The 13971-nt window shown below is 38.9% G+C and overlaps 1 protein-coding gene across 2 annotated transcripts in view; it reads left to right on the plus strand.

Annotated features, from left to right (window-relative positions):
* LOC144002021 (uncharacterized) overlaps positions 1–13742 on the plus strand; it is a 169925-nt gene extending 156183 nt beyond the window's left edge. The window contains exon 7 of one of the 2 annotated variants that reach the window (XM_077496813.1): positions 13621–13742. The gene's annotated coding sequence lies outside the window, so the exon portion shown is untranslated. The remainder of the gene's footprint in view (positions 1–13620) is intronic. The other variant, XM_077496815.1, reaches the window with a different exon arrangement.
* The last annotated feature ends 229 nt before the right edge of the window (positions 13743–13971 follow it).

Raw genomic sequence — 13971 nt, forward strand, 5'->3', positions numbered from 1 at the left:
CCCTCACAAACTTGTTTTAATCTGTCTGGCATATCTGATGCCTGGCACCTGTTCGTGAAGGAGCACGCTTAGACCCATGGCAGGCATCTTGCCATTCTCGGAAAGCATGCGGGCATTCTGTTTCATGTCACCCGATTATTTGTGTGATTTAAACCTTTTTCTGTCTCAACGTGATGCTGTAAAACGGTCTAAATACTCTTGGATAGGTTTGAGAGGGTTACTGTAAAACTATATTCTGATACAGATACTAGTTATGTAGTGCCATAATATTAAAGTCATGTACCTGAATTGCTTTTGAATTAGGTTGTTTCTTTAACTGGATACAGAAAAGATGCAGTTGAACGTGATGTAACAATCCATCTATCTTTCCTTGCGGTGGCAGGTGAGCTGGAGCCTATCCCAGTTGACCTTGGGTGGGAGGCCAAGTACACCCTGGACCGGTCGCCAGTCGGTCAGGGCACATTTAGTGAAACGACCATTCATTCTCACAATCATACCTTTGGACAACATATTTTAGCTACAAAAGCAGATTCCTGTAGGTTGCATTGTGCCCCTTGACCTCGCTGATACCTCGCTAACTAAGTCGCTACCGCCTCATAAAACCAAAAGACCTATCATAACAGACAATTTCTTTGAACACAATCACTTTTTTCTTATACCATTGTTTCTGTAAGCTCAGTTCTGAAGGTATCGGCAGCCAAGTAGACATTTAGCGTAGACGGGGCATGTGTCCTTGAAAGCATGTAGCTGTCAGGCCAACTTAGCCACCAGCGTCTCAGATGTGGCCCAGGGGGAGCTGCGCTTTCTGGGCCAGTGGAGACCGCTCACGTTTAGGGGCCCGAGCTCCTATGTTGGCATGTATACATCGACTGTAGACGCCGTTTCGTCTTGCGTCGCTGTAAAGTGACTGAAACGCACCAATCCGGGAGAGGCAGCTGTTATTTGAAATTCGATGGAGCCCGGAGCAACAGATTGGCTGCTGCCGCTCTTCGTGCGTGTGCGTGCGTGCGTGAGTGAGAGAGAAGGGTTACAGTGGCTTTGCTGTGTTGATCATTTTGTGGTTCTTTAACTCCCATGTTGTAAAAGGCACACAAAGCCTTTAGATCTTTTCTGCTGGAAACTCAACACTTTAAGCCCCGATGGCAATGTAATTTAGCTCAGTATAATACAAATATTATCTTGTACTTTTTTTTTTCTCTATTTATTTAGATTGCTGCAAACACTATGTGGGATCAAAAAAGCATGCAGGGGATTAAGAAAGTGCCTACAAACGGATGTCCCCTTTTTGCCTAAAGCAGTGGGTCTGAAACATTTCACACAGAGTACCACCTCAGAAAACACTCAAAGTGCCATCATAATGACCAACATTAAAATGCAGTCGCATGTACATAACTTCAAATATCCTTGATGTACTCAATTACTCCCTCAAAGCAACCTTCGTATTTTTAAATCATGACTGACTGAAACATTCCCCAAAAGTAATCTAAATACTGCTGTACTGTATCATGACAACATATATTTTGAGTTTGCATTTGTTACTGATATGAAGCTCTTTGCATGAATTAAAGTTGATAGGAAGTGTAAAAAGGTATCGCACCTGGAACAGCGGCCCTCTTGTGGCCATTTTACAATCAGGAACGAGAAATTAGAATGACAGCAAACTGTCATTATTTTCATGCAATTTTAATATAAATTGTTGTATTGGGATTAATAGGCCTTGCTTTAAAGTTATGTCTTTTTTTTGTTTTTTATACTAGTGGGATCGGTGGGTACTCACAAACCACAATTTCCACTGTGCGGCTTTCAGACTTCTCCAATCAGATGCATAAAATGAAATCGATTTCTTTCCGTTTCGCTTTCAGTACAAAAATCCCAAGAGGCCTGGCAGAAAATGAAGAATGTCGACCACAAAACTTGAATGAAGACACAGTTGAGCCTTAAAATACATTCCCAAACAACACGTCTAATTCCTCCCACATTAGACCAAGTATTTGCTGCTGATTCACACACAAGCAGGCTTTTACCACAAATCTTCCTCTCGCATCAGTGGAATTAAGTTGGTGCCCGCTTCTCAAAATTTTCCCAGATTTGACAAAGGGCCCTTTCCCCTCGCGTCCCAACAAACGACACCATTCACACGCGCCAAATCATGTGAAGCGCTGCAGAAGACATGACCAGCTGCTAACCTCCTCTCTGGACTCCAGTGCACCTCGGGAAATCAACAGCGACGACTCAAAAGTCCGCGTAAACAAAAGCCTTAATCCGCCGCGTTTTAACATGATCCTCGCTGGCTCGCTGTTATTCCCACTTTTCGACTCTTACACGAAGATGTGTAAACACAGACTCAAAGGAGTGGCGTCAGGCGTAATAGAAATGATCTGTCAGTGCCTCTTTGAACGCGACCAAAACAAAATGATGGAAACTATTTACAGCCACCTTAAAACAATATGGTGGCTTGTGGGTAGCTAAAGTGTTTCCCAGAGGTAGAAAAAGTACTCACATTCTGTACTGCCGTTGTAATATGTTCGATCTGCCCTCACTAGTCTAAACACAACATTCTGAATAAAATTGTTTGTGGAATAAAAATGTAAAAAAAAAAATGTAAAAAGCCAGAAAGAGTGCCGCCTTTTTTGGCGTTTACTGCCACCTGTTGTCCACTGAAAATGTCAAAATACTCGCCTTACAAATGTCACTTGACCAAAACCAGAAAAAAATTAGAGCTGTGACATTTGCAAGACGAGCCTGTGGGTGTCAATTTCAGTCAAGGTTAAAATAGTCATAGTTTTTAAAATCAGTTACTTTTTATGACTTACTATTTTTTTTTAAATGCTTTAAGTTGTAATATTTTTGGATTTTTTATGATAGTTTTGAAATTCAGTTAGTTCGGCCCCGAGCAGCGACCGCTGCGAGGTCCCTCTTGTTTTTGTAAGAATTATGATTCTTCCGCTTCTTCTTCTTCTTCTCCGTAAACGGTCGCATTTTTGAGGACCTAAACATTTACGAAAACTCACCAAACTTTGCAATCTCTTTGGGCTCGGCGAAAAATTTGACATTATGTAGTTGTCATAACAACGCGACTCTATAGCGCCCCCTAGCATAGAAAAATAAAAACCAATCGCGGTCCGTTTGACCGAGAGCTACGAAAATTGGCAGGCACGTGTAGCACCCCGAGACGCACAAAAAAGTCAATGGAAGCCATTTCCTAAAATGTACAGGAAGTGAGCTATGAATTTTTGAATGTCCAATTTTGGCCCATTTTGGCACATTCACTGTGGTCATGCTTTTTCCCGCTTTGCAAACATTTTTCATCCAATTGACTTCAAACTTGGCATGTATCATCTCAAGACCTGAGACAACAACTGGGCAAAATATCTTGACTATTCGAAATACTATATGACGGGGGCGGGGCATCAAAAATCGCCTTTAAAATTTAATTTGTCCAGAAAGACAAAATGCTTAATAACTCCCATGTACAAGCTCCAAAAAATCTCAAACTTCTCATGCAACTTAATAGTCACGGCCTGAAAACATCTATAAAATAAAATTCACTTATACATTTAGCGCCACCCAGTGGTGACAATAAATGTCATACTTTACGTTTTTAGCTACTGTGCCGAGCTCGTTGAATGGATCCAGTTGAAAATTGGTCAGAAAAGCTTTAAGATGTTGATCATGCCCCACACCGAATATTATAACTTTTCGCCAAAGGGCGTGGCCGTTACGGTGCCGCAAAGTCTGAAGAGTTTTCGTGACAATAAAAGTTGCGTTAACTTGACCCAGATGATCCTATCTTCTCAAAATTTCACACATTTGATGAGAGTCCAGCCCTTAAGACATCTACAAACTTATATTTCATCTTACTTATAGCGCCACCTAGTGGCAATTTTTTTTCTTACGAATTTTCTTCAACGTTTTTCTCCAAACACGTTAACTGGACCTACCTCATATTTGCTCAGAAGAGGGTTTTGGCCTTCATGATGTCACAACACGAAGTTTGTGAGTTTTTGCGAAACGCTGTGGGCGTGGCTAAGGACTGTTCGCCAAGAAAACAAAGCCGATTTTGAGGGTCTAAACATGCACAGAAACTCATGAAACTGGTAAAATGAGTAATATTTTATCATGTATTGTGCTATTTTTACAAAAATGACTCAATCGCGCCCCCTAGAAATTTTTAACTAAGCAGCCCCGCTTGTACGTTTAAGCAAGATCTTTGGAAATTTTTAGGTTTATGAGGGAGCCCAAGACCTACAAAAAAGTCTCTTGGACCCATGTGCTAAAATGAACAGGAAGCGAGCTACGAATTTTTGAATGTCCCATTTTTTATGCTTTTAGCACATTATACTTTTGCCCACTTCTCCGACATGTTTCAACCGACTGACTACAGACTTGACCTGGACCATGTCAAGACCTGAGCCAACAACAGTGGGAAAAATCTTGACTTTTCGGAATACTATATGATGAGGGCGGAGCATCAAATTTTGTGTTTCGCAATGAAAAAGGATATGCTTAATAACTCCCCGGTACATGCTCCAAAAAATCCCAAACTTGACATGTATGTTTATAGTCAAGGCCTGAAGGTATCTCTATGACAACATCCAGTTATATATGCAGCGCCGCCTAGCCCTTGAGGCATGAAAAAAAAATACCCCACTTATGGTATTTTTACAAAAAATGTAAACTCATTTTAAGTGTTTTAACTAAGTCATTTATGAATATTCTTTTACTTTCCATCACTCAAAATGTTCACTGGCATCAGACCTAACCAAACATACATATTTTTGTTATTTAGTTTTATTGATTTTTGATAGCCTCTATAGACATTAAAAGCAGTATCGTGAATGAAGGATATGCTTAATAACTCCCTGGTACATGCTCCAAAAAATCCCAAACTTGACATGTATGTTTATAGTCAAGGCCTGAAGGTATCTCTATGACAACATTCAGTTATATATGCAGCGCCACCTGGTCATTGAGGCAAAAAAAAAAAAATGCCTCACTTAAGGTAGTTTTACAAAAATTGTAAACGCATTGTAAGTGTGATAACTAAGTCATTTATGAATATTCTTTTACTTTCCACCACTCAATATGTTCACTGGCATCAGACCGATCCAAACATACGTACTTTTTTATTTAGTTTCATTTTTTTTTTTTTTTGATCGCCTCTATGGACAATAAAAGCAACATTGTGCAATGAGCACGAGCGATGATGTGTGTATGTACTTTTGCAAAAAATACCAATCAGGGCAACTCATTGCCAAAAAATAAAAAAAAGACGCTGATTTCTGCAGATCTTAACAATCACCAAAACCCATTGAGCTTGACACACATCACACCTGGAAAAAAAAAAATCCACGTAATGGTTTATCATGCCATTTTCAAAGAAATTCTGCTTCCAATGTGTCAGTACCCCAACGTGCAAGTACCCCAACGTGGCCCGGACTGCGAGGGCCCTTTATAGCTGCTCGCAGCTCTAGTTTCTATTAGGTTTTTTGTTTTAGTTGAGTTTTTATTAGTGTTAGTGTTATGTCATTAAATACATTTAAAATGAATGCCAAAACCTCGCGTGAAATCAAAATGAAAGAGGGCATTTTACGTAAAATGTAGTTTTAGTTAGTTTTTTTTTTTTAAGTACTCTCGTTTTTCTCTTATGTTAATGTGAAAATATTAGTTAAGATTTTTTTTTTTTAAAAATTTTAAGTTCTCGTCAACTATAATAACCTCAATTTCAGTACATGAAGTCCTGTAAAATTGGTTGTTATTGCAGAGGATAAAGAATATATGACAGTGGATATTATCTGTCCACGTGTTGCTCTACTGTTTGTGCGAAAATATTTGTTGTTTGAAGCATTACATGTACCATAACACCAATACTAGTTTCGTTAGCTCATCTACTGTACACTGTTTTGTATTGTTAGAAGTGAGCTATCTACTAAAGCTAATGAAAAAGTCACATTAGGCTACATGTTGCATGTTGTTGTTTAAGAGCTCGCTAGCGTTGGATTTCATGCTGTGACGTGTGTGATGTTCTCATAGCTTTGCTAACTGGGTAACAAAATGCTAGATTAGCTTATGGTAACAACTGAAATACAACTTACCTTTGCTTAGATTTCATAATAGTCATAGAATCTGCTAATTTTTACATTGATCCAAGACAAATATTTTTGCTCCAAATCATACTTATATCCTTGCAAAGCACCAGTAGTGGCAAGTAATAATGTATTTGCACTTTACTTCCCACCACTGATGTTTTGCGGCACTTTCCCTGCCCACCGCCTGCCTTTCTTCTCCGCAGGCCCTGCGCTGGTCGGCGCGCGTGATGCGGTAGAAAAAGCAGCACTTATTAGGTGTCACGTCGCGTTAGAAGCTGTGACCTGTCAGGGCTCGTCTCGCCACTTATCTGTCACCAGAGGCCTGTTGAGCGTCTGCCGCTGGATTGCGGCGGCGCACCTTCACGACGGATATTTGCTGCTCTGACAACAGAGGGGTCGGCCATCAAGATGACCCCGATTGTCAAACGACAGCTAAACACAAAGACGGTTTTACGGGCTTTCAAAACCCTCGAGCTCGCAGGTCACACTGACATTATCATCAATTAGCATCTAACTGGAGATGAGACAGGGATTTTACAACACTTATTTTCAAAAGTAGCGCTTTATCTACACCATATGTTTTTGTTTTTTGTTTTTTTTTGCTTTTGGGGTTAGTTTTAAATTCATCCATGTCATGTCTGTCGTGGCAGCTAACTAGCGCTAAGCTAACCTGCGTGAGGGTTTGTTTCTCCTTACTGATTTTACAATTCAAATTGGTTTTCATTAGGAGTGCGATGATATCTCGATATTGCAATAAATCGTGATAGTTTGTCTCCCGATCAATCAATGATATGCCTACGCCAAGTATCGATATTTGTATTTAATATACTGCCACTATAACGGCTCCATTGTTCATTACTTATTGAGCAATGATTTGGCGGGCCACTAGGGGGAGCGCCTCATAAGAGTGGCGGGGAATACTCATGAGCTTACTTTCACTTGTGTAAGGCATTTTTCTGTCCAGCAACATACGTAAGAAACAATTTTATCATCAATTTTAGTTTAAACATATTTTGGTTCGACTTTTTGAAGCACACAATTTCTGAGGAATATTAATATTGATTTAATTGGATTTTTAATATTTAAGTAATTTTATTTATTTACTTTTGCAATTTTACACCAATTTTGTCAGTTTATAAAATGAAACATGACTATGTGACTGACTGACATGTTGCATGACAAAAGTGTTTGAGAAAGACTCAAATTTGTTGATAGAATGTTGTTCAAAAGATATTTATATTTGTTTAAAAAAAAATACACTAAAGTACTCACTATGAAGAAGAGACCAGTTTTAAGATTTTGTTTCAGTTATGGTACAAAAGGAAAACATTTTCTCATTGGAAAAACATCAGTTTATGTTTTGATTAGTTTTATCGTGTACTTATTATCTGACCAATATATTAATAATTGCTGTATCGTCATATGGTGAGATAATCGTTATCACCATACCGTATCATGAGGTTCCCACCCCTAGTTTTCATGACCCCTATCAGCCAATTATCTCCTGGGGACTCAGACTACCCTATCCTTAAAACCTAGTGACACCCCAGGTGGGCTCAAATACTCAATTTTATACTATGGCAAAATATACATATACATTACTTGAAGTTGCATGAAGTACGTGAAGTCCAGAGGGGAAAAAAGAGGAAGTCTTCTGAGTCTGGCCCCTGCACCGCCAAACCTCCAAGCTATTAATCATGCTTGTGATGGGGCCTGGAGAAAATGGAATGCCAGAGCGTGACAATGATGGAGGTGAGCTGCCGGGTTCGGGCGTCAGGTACTGCAGCCACACGGCAAAAGGCCCGACCCGGCCCGTGATGCGCCGCGGCGTCCGACGGGTTTTGAAGGCAAGCGAGGATGGCGATGGAGTGACAAGAAGCAGAGGCTGTCAGGAAAAGGGGAAGAAAAAAAAAAAAGCGCAAGGATGGGATGTGGTGTTCCGTTCGCCGCACAGACATGTCGGCGCTATCTTTGCTGAGACAGCTGCGAATGTGCTCACTGCGTGGTGCTGATGTTTTTTTTGTGTGTCAACATCAAAGACTGAGCTGACTGAGTCTGAGCCGAGGAAGTAAAAATGGACCCATTTTGCCGTAAGAATAGCTGAAGCATTTTTGTGTGATCATCAAGACATGTTTTAACATACAAGTGGAAGAAAAATAAACTATGCTAATACAGTTGTCTCTGAGATGAGCAGACACTCAAAACTTCTCAGTAAGTTGCAGTAATATTAGTCGTTCTTTACAGAGGATAAAGAAAATATGCCTGTTTATCCTTATACTGCCCAAACATTTCTATTAAAATATACGTTGCTGAAAGGGTTTTAACAACACAATACAGATGCTCTTTGTTAGCGTACCTATGCCGTTTCTTGCATTTTTGTTAGCAATGAACAAAGTGGACTTTCTTAAGGCAAATCTGTGTTTTTTTTCTTCTTTATACATAATCATAAACCTAGAGAAAACAGTTCACAAAGCATTGCCCATATTTACATAGTGCAAACAAAAATCCAAAGGCAACAGGCTTTCTGTCTTCTTTAAGGCTGATTCTGTTCATTGGCAGAGTAAAATTATGATAACAATTAATTGCCCATTTAATTTAAAAAAAACAAAAAAAAACTTATTTGTTGGTCCCTTAATGCTTACAAGTTACAACCATAAAAGAAGAATTACAGGCAGAATGTGACTTTGTATTTCAGAATTTAAATGTCATTATCTTCTTTTATGTTGTAATCTGTATTAATAAATACATAAATTACGTAAATAAATAAAACAATCGGTAAAAAAAAAAAAAAAGTCAATTTTTAAAGAGCTCATTATCAGCTGACCAAATTGGCCGACCAATTAATCTGTCTGGCCCTATTTTATAATAATAATAATAATAATAGTAATAATAATAATAATAATAATACATAAAATCTTCGTTCATCACCATTGTTCATTGACTATACAAAAAAGTCCTTCTGTTCACTCACAAAAAGCAACTGTTTCTTAGACATGAAAATACTTTAAAAGCTCGGTCAGTCTAGTTTTACTAGTCTGTGTAGACAGACAGTAAAAGACGGTGTATCATCACACTGCTACATTAGTTGACAATGGCATCGATGAAGTGACTTTATGAGCGTGTGCAGGGCCATCAAATGGTCTATCAAAGGTCTGCGGCCATGCCTTGAGGTAGCAACAGTTCTCACCAGATGAGATAAGCGGCAGGAATAGAACCATTATTGTTACCAGTGCTGGATTTCAGCGGCGTTCAACGTGTTGCTTGTCAGCGATTCTCATGATGCTGAGCAACCGAAAAAGATGCCTTTGTGCTGGCGAGCTTGGCCGCTCAAAGGCGGCATTCACTGAGTTGTTTAGACCTCCTCGGGGCACACCAAAAGTCCCCTGATGCTTGATTATATGTAAGAATGGCAGCAGAGGTTGATGTTCAGATGTCTTGTTCTCACTTGTGGATTATATTATCTCCATTGCAGATAAAATGTTTCTTTTCATGAAAATTGTTGGTGATATAAGTATTTCCTTTAATGCCACCTACTGTTATTTACTAAAAACACAAAAACACGAAAAGATGCTTGGTTGTTTTCATATCCCACTCGTTGAGTAGCTGTGGGTTTTGAACAGATTGCGTTACTGACTCAGCAAATTGGGTTGGAGATTGGATTTGAGTGGGTGGGTAACACTGTTGATTTTTCAACACGGGGATCATCACTGTGGCGACCCCTGAAAAGGGCACTCTAAAATCAGTTGGGTCAAAAATAACCCAACTATGGGTCAAAAATGGACCGATCCTCTACTTATATTGGTCAGATCCTTTACCTGGGTCAGAAAAATTAGGTCGCTTTGTATAAAACAACAAGTTGGGTCAAATTGAACCATAAAGTGTATGGTTCCATTTTTGGTCCGACTTTTTTTTTCTTTTTCTCTTTTTTAACTTCAACTTGTATATTATACTTGTGATGTTTGTTTATGTGATCAATCAATCAATCAATCAATCGGATCAATTTGACCCAGCTTTGACCCAAAAAAGTGAAAGTTGGGTCAAATTGTCCCAAGTAGCGGGTTCATTTTGGATCCAAATTGGGCTATTGTTAACCCAACTGTTGTTGGAATGTACCAAAAACCTAGTAACCCATTTCTTGGTGGCTTTCACTCAAAATCTTGACCCAACGTGCTGGATCAAAACCTCAAACCAGCGTGCTGGGTATAAATAACCTAGCAATGGGTCTGCCCATTTGGGACCCAGCGATGGGTAAGCTGTTTCACCCAATTTGGGTTACTTTTAACCCAGTAGTTTTATATTTGATATAATTTAATCTAATTTCTTTAAAGCACTTGTAGAGGGTTGGAAGATTAACTTTAAAATATTCAAACTCAACAGTTGAGAAGGTAAGCTTAATTTCAAAATTGTTTTGTATGAAATTACACCATTTTTCGACAAGGAAGTAATTTTATATATTATTATATGGGCTCATTGCACTTTACTAGAACAATGTCAATGTATGATGCAGTTTAGATTTTAAGAAGTGGCCATCTGTTGACCATGAAGAATAATTACATTTTAATTAAGGGAGTTCCTCTGGCAGCTTAACAAAAAAAAAAAGTTGGAGAAAGAATCTATTAAAAAAAAAAGGTGTAGTGTTAAAAATGAAAATAAATGAATACTTATTGTAATATCCACTAATTTTAACAGATGTTAAACCCTTTAAGCAGTAAATGTATCAAAAAAATAAAAACTCACTAAAATCACATAAAATTTGATCTAATACTGTTTCTATTGGTGGACAATAATGGCCAAGTGGTAAAATCGAACAAGGTCTGGGGGTTATATGTGGAAAATCCCGATGTTTTGTTTCGAAAAGCTTGCGAAAACACATTTTTGATGGATTATCTAAAGCGTTCTGAACTCTTTTCTGTGATTGATGGCGCACACGAGTCCCATTTAGGTGAATTTACACACTTCCCGTGTCAAAGAGTCACGCATGGTATGACGCCGCCACCTCGGGCCTGGAGGTGGACGTGCGACGCTCACCCAAAGACAGGTGGCGTTATCAGCACCATCTGCTCAACGTGTTCCACATTGCTGAACAAGTACCGTTGTTAAAAAAAAAACAAAACGATTATTTTCATCAACATTCTCATCCTGATCATTAAGATCTTGAAATTGACGCCTTTAGGAGTCAAATTGTAGAATACAAATGTAGTCTCTAAAGTTCTATTGGAATCACACTAAAGCACTCTGTCTGAAGAGCCTCTTCAAAATATCCTTTTGTTGAACTGCCAGGCTGCATGCATATTTTAAAACGCCGTGTAAATAATTTAGACACTTTTATGGCCGGACTCATCCAACTGGTGTTTGGGCTTCTGTTTGCACACACGCAGTCGAAAACGACTGGGCAAATGTGAAATGTGACACGCCGCGGCACGTGACGGAGCGCCGTGGCACTTAAACGTCAGCGGGTACAGTAAGCAGAGCGCCACGTTTGTGTGTGCGTATTCGTGCCCCCTGCTCCATGTCATCTGACTCGGCAGCGGAAGGTCTGAAAAAAGGCAGATCTTGTGATTGGTGTGTGCAGGGCGCAAGGTTGGCCTCCATTCACGGGTCCTGACCGTGACTTCACCTCCTACCTCCTTCAGGGCCAGGATGAGGAAAGAGTGCGAGGAGAAAAATGACTGACTGCCAATAAGAGATTACAGCGAGCAGCAAAAAAAAAAAAAAAAGGCGCCTGCAGCCATCGTTAAACTTCTCGGTCATGCCATAGAATAAGGGATGGGTTTTAAGTAAATACTAATACACAGCGTAGTCTTGTTTGCAGTGGTGGGAAAATCACAAAATACAAACATCTACTGTACTTTTGGATTTTTCAGGTAATTTACATGATTAATTTATTTGATCTCTTGATTCTCACCACACATGTGGGCTGTTGGAATTAAAGCGTTAACTCTGGAAATTAATTTTAATTCATTGAAGCGTTCCAAAATTAACTCAGTTAACTCAGTGTGCAACCAAACTTGGAGGAATCACTGGCGGGAAGATGAATAAACGTGACTGTAGGTAGTTTTGCTTTCTCATTGAATTGTTTGATGCTTGTTGAACTCTAAAGTGTAAAAATTGTGCAATTTGCAGAGCCAAATTCAAAGACCATATTTACGGAAGCGTAGAGCTGCCAATGTGGAATAAACATTTTTGGCTGGCGAGTATGTTCGAGCATACTCGCAAATATGTTCGAACATACTTGCAAATATGTTCGAATGTATTGAAATATGTTCGAACATACTCGCAAATACGTTTGAACATATTTGCAAATATGTTTGAACATACAAACTTGTTGAACATACTCACAAACTCGCAAATATGTTCGAACGTACTTGTAGGCTACATGCTATAAAGTTAGCATACCTTCCCATAATGCCACGGGGTATTATTTGCTCATGCGTGAGTGAAAAAAATGACGAACCTAAATCATGCACGGCTGACATAATGAATCATAAAAGTTACGAATAAACACTGTTTTTTGTCTACTTAATTTTCTAATGAATTGGTAATATGGCTTTTCACTCGCGCATGCGCAAATAATACCCTGTGGCATTATGGGAAGGTATGCTAACTTTGTAGCATTTGCGACTATGTTCGAACATATTTGCAAATATTTTCGAACATATTTGTATGTTCGAACATACTCGCCAGCCAAATATGTTCACTCCACATTGGCAGCTCTACCCTTCCGTACATATTAGTTGTACACCTTTGCCATATTATCCCAGAGCAAAATCAAGTTACCTCCACTGGGCCGAGCAAACCAATGCTGCTGAGAAATTCTGAGAGTCCATTTTGATTATTTTGCTTAACAGTTGTATTTTACAGGAGAAATATTCTATTTAAGATTCAAAGAAAGCTATAAGAACAGTATTTGAATCTGAATATACTTTCTATTTCAGTTTACATTAATTCCAAGATTTTACTCAAATACGTTACAAGCTTTGATGAAAAAAAGTAGAAGAAAAGACATAAAAATTTGATTAATCACAATTAATCACAAGAATTGTATGATTAATTAGTTTTAAAAATGTTATTGTTTGACAGCACTAATATAGCTTTTTCCTTAAAATTGTATAAAATTAATGGCAATTTCCTATTCCTCTAATTTCCAGTTCCTGATCTTAAAATGGTCACAAGTGTGTGGCCAAAACTGATATCATCTACAAACATTTTTTTTCAACTAAGTTGAACATAGTGGACAAAATTGAAAATTTTACATACTGTTATACTGTATGAATACCTTTTTGTAAAGATTTTTGTGTCATGCCAAATGCCATTTGTGCATGATTCCTACCGTATAAACTTAATAAAAAAAAGATAGTATGTGATTATTTTAATGAGAAAAAAAATCAATCCAGTCTAATCAAAAGAAGTGTTCCCCCCAAAAAAAACAAATGTTTTTGTCAATGTCCATATGCCATCTTTGTATTGTAATCAAAGGCGTGTATCCCTCCTGGTCTTTTCATATCTGAACTGTTGTCTCCATGTCAAACAGGCTGAACAAAAGCACAGAGCTCCAGGGTGAATCCGTCTGAGAGAGCAGAGTGCTTCGTGATGCCCGAGTCGGCAGATCAATATTTACAGACACTCCTCTTCTTTAGACCGCATTCATGTCACAACGAACAAACAGCCCTCCCAGCAAAGGTAATGTCCAGCCCGCCTCTAACGACACTCTTTCTCTTACCTCATCCCCCCTTTTCCCCCACCTCTCTCCCCCCTCCAGTACATTCTACACTGAGACAAAAGGTAAAAGTTGACAAAAGGTGTCTGTGGATCTTTTGAGTGGCACACAGCGGCCCGCCGTCTGCATTCACCCGGCAATTATCTCCATGCAGACTTAATCCCG

This window comes from Festucalex cinctus, chromosome 15 (genome assembly GCF_051991245.1).
Source record: "Festucalex cinctus isolate MCC-2025b chromosome 15, RoL_Fcin_1.0, whole genome shotgun sequence".
NCBI lineage: Eukaryota > Metazoa > Chordata > Actinopteri > Syngnathiformes > Syngnathidae > Festucalex > Festucalex cinctus.